This window comes from Delphinapterus leucas, chromosome 10, assembly GCF_059928025.1.
Source record: "Delphinapterus leucas isolate spDelLeu-1000000601 "Yukka" chromosome 10, BTC_Dleu_Yukka2, whole genome shotgun sequence".
Taxonomy (NCBI): domain Eukaryota; kingdom Metazoa; phylum Chordata; class Mammalia; order Artiodactyla; family Monodontidae; genus Delphinapterus; species Delphinapterus leucas.
Window position 1 is genome coordinate 40,816,578 of NC_143138.1, and position 6,267 is coordinate 40,822,844.

Sequence of the window (6,267 nt, forward strand, 5' to 3'; positions counted from 1 at the left end):
CAGTGTATCCGGAGGGGTGAATGGAGAATATCTAACATAAGTAACTACTTTGTAAAACATTTAGCTCGAGCAGCAAATATTCTCTATAATTGTCTTCGTTGGCATAGTCCTCAGGGTTCTCAATAAAGAGAAGTGCTTGTAGATCTAAAGCAGTGACAATCTAATAATGGAATTTTGTTTTATAGGATGACCAAGGAGGGGACATTTATGAGACAGAAGATTTTATCGAGGTTTCCACAAAGCTGACCTCTGAGTCCCCTCCCCAATAATCAGCTATTGAGGACCCACTGGGCAGAAGGAGGAAGTACAGGGGGCTGGGCTGGCCTGCACGTGCCTTCCCCGCCCCCACCCCCACCCCCGTTCTAAGTCAGAGTTGAACAGTCGTGGAGGTTCCAGTGGAGGCTGTGTCATTACAGTTCCCAGTCGCCCTCTGAGGTTACCCCGCTCCTGATGCCCAGGTCAGGACCTTGGCAGGACCCCTGGAGAAGAGGGAGGCCTCTGGCAATTCTCTTTCCACACTCAGGAGGGGGACCCTGCCCCGTGAGGGGAAGCTCCACAGGCCTCTACACCTCACCTGCCAACAAGGGAGGCAGGTTTGGAGGAGGGGGAACACCAGCATGGTGATCCTGTTGAGAAAGGGCACCAGAACGAAATCCTCCCTGGGGCCAGGGCCAGGCAGGAGCAGCCTTTGTCTGGCAGGAGACGAACAGGATGATGTCAAGTCCACCTGGGCTGGGCCCTGGCCTCCAGTTGCGCCCCACGCCCACCTTGGCAGGACTGAGGCCTGCGAGCCTGGGCTGCCCGGCCACAGCTCGGAATGGCTGAGGGTTTCACCCAGCAGACAGGACCTGCTCCTACACCAGGTTTGCCAGCCTTTGTTTCTGGATCTTTCAGAAGGAAGAGATTTGTGCAGAGAGGGGTGTGCCATGCCCTTCGGAGGGGGCAGGGAGGGGTCATGGTCAAGGCACTCCACTCTAGGGGGAGAGGGAGAGAAAGGCCTGCTGTTTGCCTGGGAGCTGAACAGACACTGGGGCCCTTGTCCTGGGGCAGTGGGGGAGGCTGCTGGCCAGATGGAGAGCAGTGGGGGAGTGGGGGGAGGGATTCCAGGGCCCAGCTATCAGCCTCTTCCTCCCACACCCCCACCCAGCTCCCTGGCCTGCTGGGCAAGAAGACAGGAGACTTACTGAGACCTGGTGAAGCCCAGCCCCCATTACCACCCAGACACAGAACCTCCGAAGGCAGCCCTGGTGCTGAGCAAGGTACTGCCTTCCTGAGGCCCAGATGCTGCAGAAACCCACTGAGCCTGGGCCCTTGAAGCTGGGCAGGCTTCTCTCTGGAAGGGGCTCTCCTGGTTGACTGTGAACAAACCCGGCCTCGGATCTTCAGGGCAGCGTTCTGGTGAGGAGGGCTGCATCCAGCCACCTGACAAACATTGATGGAATCTGTGCTGTGTGCGGGGCTCTTTACAGGGCAGGAGGCCAAGGGCTCCCCTGGCCCCAGCAGACCCTTGACAACCCAGCTGAACCAACCTCAGCAACTCCCTCCTCTGGCTGGTACTGATGTTGTTCTAGGCCCTCTTTCTAAGCGTAGCCACTCCCAAGAGTGGCCCCCAGCTCATCAGCCGGCCCTCAGTACTTTCCCAGGGTTGGCTGGGGGAGCAGAGAGGAAGACCCCCCCCCAAAGACTAGGCGCCTGGAACAGGAACCACAAAGGGAAACAGTAGCAACCACTCACTGGCGACACTGGTTCCCACCCCTAGGTGGCACTCTGGCTGCATTAGTGCACCTAGCCGGCCCTCAGCCCTGTCCCCATTTCATTACTGAGGAGGAAACAGAGGCTCACAGAGCTGAGGGTCTAGACAATCAAACAGCTAATGGATGAGGAAGGGAAATTCTGTTACCTAACAGGTCGGGTGACGGTTGTACGGCTACTAAGGTGTCTCCATTTTGCAGATAAAGAAAGCTCAGGGAGGTGAAGGGACTTGCACAATGTCACACAGCCAATAAGTGACATGAGGTGGGACTCAAACTCAGGCCTGCCTGACCCCAGAGCCTGTGTCTTCTTAATCTTCACCCTGCAGGAGGGTCACAGACAGGGAACCTGGGAGGGGAATTTGTTCACTCAGGAGTTATGCCTGACAGAGGACTGTTCCTTTGCCCTCGCAGACCCTGCCCCGAATTCCTCCTTGGTGGTGGCCGGGGGGACCCTCGCAGCTGGCACAGGGACCCCACCAAGGCCTGTGCCTCCAGCCTTCACCTCCGGCTGCCACCTAGTTCTTTCCTGACTCCACCTTCCAGTGGGGCCTGGCCCGGCTCCCTCCATCCTGAGCCAGGTGGGCCTCCTTGCCTCTGGGCACCACAGTCTGTGGTCCACGCACAGGCTGCACCTGCCCTGATTCCAGCAGATTCCAGCGCCAACTACCACGATTCATTAGCTCCCCCTTTGTCCCGACAGACAAAATGCACAGCAGGAGGGAAAGTGGTTCGACAGCAGGGAGGATCTCCAGGTTGTTGGGGATGGGAGACTCAGGGATTGGGTGCCAGAGGAGGCGGGGTTCTTTAGAAGAGGAATATGCTAGGCTGCCTGAGTGAGAATCCAAATTCAGGGGTTCCAGACAAATTAACTTCCTGTGGCTCCTCCAGCTTCCTCCCCTTGAGGCCCAAGTGCTGGGAGTGGGAGCTGGAAGGTTGCCTCCAGAACCTGTTCAGACCTGCAACCAGGACCACACCCACAGTGCACACTGGTCCCATTCAGAGGCAGTGGGAATTAGCACTTACTGAACACTTACTATGGTCCCTTTATGTCTCTATCAGCTCATGTAATCTTCAAAGAGCCCGAAAAGGGCTACGGTCATTATGTCCACTTGACAGAAAAGGAAACCGAGGCCCAAGGCCTTTTCCAGGACTCTCCATCTTCCCAATGTCTGTTTGTCCTTCAAGGTTCAGCTTAAATGCCCCCCTTTGTGCCAAGGACCTCTGCCCTTTGTGGGGCTGTACACGCACAATGACCAAGGCTAATCGGAGCCCGGGCTCTCCAGGCCGACCTGCCACTTCCTAGTTCTTGACCGTGAACAAACGACTTCCCTAAACCTGTTTCCTTATATGTCAAATGGGGATAATGAAGCACCAACCACAGAGGATGGTGGTGAGCATTCAACGAGATAACACACATTGTGCCCTATAACCAGTCCCTGGCACAGAGGGGGCGCTTAACAGAGGCAGGTTTTCACTGCTAATTTTATTATGTACACTTTCTTATTGGCACCTCACCATCCTAACTCTGTTGATTTCACCTCTCAGGCCCGATTGTAAGTTCACTGAGGACTCATCTCAACATCTCTGTCTTGGTTTGGGTTCCCCAGGATGCAGACCCTGAGATTCGGGGACACACACCTGAATGGAGGTGACCAAAGTGAACTCCAGTTAGAGGAGTGGAGAAGTGAGGCAGGGAAGGGACAGATGTCAGTCACGGAGGTATTGTCTACCAGTTCCCAATGTGGCGCCCAGTCCCTCTGGGGAGCTCGGGGAGCTAGGTCCGTCTCTGATGTATCCTTCTCACCCCGTCAACCTCAAACCCCACCCATGTCCCAGGCCCCAGCTTTCTGCAGCTCTGAGCCCTGGTGACGGGCTATCGTGTGCTCATCCAGCTCCGGCCTTGTTCAGCTAACAGATTGGGGCAGGAGTCCAGGCCTTGGAGACAGGGGTTCCAGGGGCTGAGAGCAAAGCCTGGTTGAGGGCCAGCATGGGCACAAAGATAGGCACCAGGGACACCCTGGTCCTGGCTAAACAGGAGGGACTGACCAGGGTGGAGGTGCCGCCCAGAGGCTCATCTGTCAAATGCTTGGCTGGTCCCTGCTGTCAGCCTAAGTCAAGCGCTTCCTCGGGAGAGGGTGGGGAGCCTGCCTCAGCTCCCACTTTGCATTCTCAGAGCCCAGGCCGCCATCTCTGAGGCCTTTGAGTCCAGACCAGGAGGGGTTCAGCCTGAGAGACAAGGTGGGAAGAGAACTAAGAGAAGAATTGGGAAAGGTTTGGGGACAATGTTCTGATTACTATTGCTACCTAACAAATTTTCCAAAACCTAGTCGTCTGAAACAACAGCCATTTCATTTTGCTCACAGTTTCGTGGGTCAGGAATTCGGAAGGGCCTGGCTAGGTGGTTGCTGCTGGGGGTCTGTCGTGTGACTGCTGTGGGGGTCAGACGCTGGCTGGGGCTGGAGTCATCTGAAGATGCAACTGAGCTGTATGTTCACGATGGCTGCTCCCTGCGCGGCCGGCAGGTGGTGCTGTCATGGCGGGGGTGGGGGTGAAGCTCAGCTGGGGCTATGGATGAGACTGACTCCATGTGGCCTCCGACTTCTTACATGGGGGCTGGTTTATCCCAGAGCAAGTGTCCTGCGGGGCCTTTTCTAATGTAGCCTCTGCAGTCATATAGCATCACTCCCATGGTACTTTACGACGGAGGCAATCATAGCCCTCCAAGATCCAAGGGGAGAATGACACAGATCCCCTCTCCCTGGGAAGAGAGCCAAAGGATGTTGGGCCCATGTTTTAAAACTAGCACAGGTGGACTTCCCTGGTGGCACAGTGGTTAAAAATCCTCCTGCCAATGCAGGGGACACCAGTTCGAGCCCTGGTCCAGGAAGATCCCACATGCCGGGGAGCAACTAAGCCCGTGCGCCACAACTACTGAGCCTGCGCTCTAGAGCCTGCGAGCCGCAACTACTGAGCTCGTGTGCCACAACTACTGAAGCCTGCGTGCCCTAGAGCCCATGCTCTGCAACAAGAGAAGCCACCGCAATGAGAAGCCCACGCAATGAAGAGTGGCCCCCGCGAGCCGCAACTATAGAAAGCCCGTGCGCAGCAATGAAGACCCAACGCAGCCAAAGATAAATAAATAAATATATTTAAAGTAATTAATTAATTAATTTAAAAGGTTGCTAAGGAAAAAAAAAACTAGCACAGGTGACATCTCAGAACGGGTCTCTCTCCCTGTACTACCTGGGATCTCAAAGGTTACAGGCCCTGGGGGACACCAAGAGACCTCAAGCCAGCACCCATCTTATAGATTCGAAGACTTGGACCCCAAGAATGTAGAGCCTGGCCCTCAGCACCTGCCTCGGCCCCATCCTGCCCGCCTGTGACAGTGAAGGCCAGGGAGCCCTCAGGCCCTGAGGCCCAGGGTGGGTCAGCAACCTAGAGAGGTGTGGGGGGGTCAGGGGTACATGTGCCCGAGGGGGTATTTGAGTGTGTACGTGTGTGTGCAAGGACTCACGCATGCGGCTGGATGTGGGAGGGTTACCCTACCCCCTAGAAGATACTGTGCTCCGTCACCAAACTCCCCTCCCCGAGGACCCAGTTTGTGCAGGGATGGGAAAGTTGAGGCAGGACCCCGGGGAGGAAAGGGCTTCAGGAGGGAGGGGCTGAGCAAGAAGGAGGCCCTGGGAGGGGCTGGGAGGGGCTGGGAGTCTGGTTCTGGGTTCTCAGGTTCAGGGCTCTCAAGAAGCTGGTGATAGTCAGTCATCAGAAACCACTGACAGCTTCCTTTTGGCACCATCAACCATGGAAACACCTGCAGAGATGCGGGGAGGGGGACTTGAGGGGATCAAGGAAGTAGGATAAACCCATCATCTCCAGCTCCTCCCCAAGCCAAGAAGTAAAATGTCCCTTCAGCACCCCACCTGTCCCCACTGTCCCCAGGGCAAGGTGCCCAAGGCAGGCCAGCGCCCCATGTCTGGCAGCCTGTCACCCAGTCTCTGCCATTCCTCATCCATCCCCACCAGGAACCCTTGTTCACAGCTGTGCTCCCAACAAGCTTGCAAGAGAGATTTGTCGAATGAATGAGAATCAGGAATGGGTGCGAGCTTGGGGTTGGTGGTGGGCAGGGGTCTGTCCGGCCCGCTGCCCTTGCTCCTCTGCTGGGCCTCTGGGCAGGGCGGCTGCTGCAGCGGCCCCATGCCCACTCCAGAGGCCCACCCAGGCCCTCAGGCACTTCCTAAGCAGCAGGATATGGCCTGCCCTGAGTGCCCCTAGAAGGAGGCAGCTTATCAGAGGGGAAAGGACACTTCGTTCAGGCCTGGTCATCTGCCCGGACTGGGGGTGGTGTGTTCAGGGCATGGCAGGTAGAGCCCGGCACTGCCTGAAGGACGATCCCAGAGAGTAGATGGGGGTGGAAGGCCTGGGGAGGACAGATGAACAAGGCTCCGTGCCCCAGACTGTGCCAAGACCTTGGTCCTTCCAGAGGTCCACTTGGGCCCTCCCTTCCCCTCCA

The 6,267-nt window shown here is 56.7% G+C and overlaps 1 pseudogene; it reads right to left on the bottom strand.

The window, feature by feature from the left end:
- Positions 1-410: 410 nt before the first annotated feature.
- On the bottom strand, positions 411-5,953 carry LOC149748218 (uncharacterized; annotated as a pseudogene).
- Between the last annotated feature and the right edge of the window lie 314 nt (positions 5,954-6,267).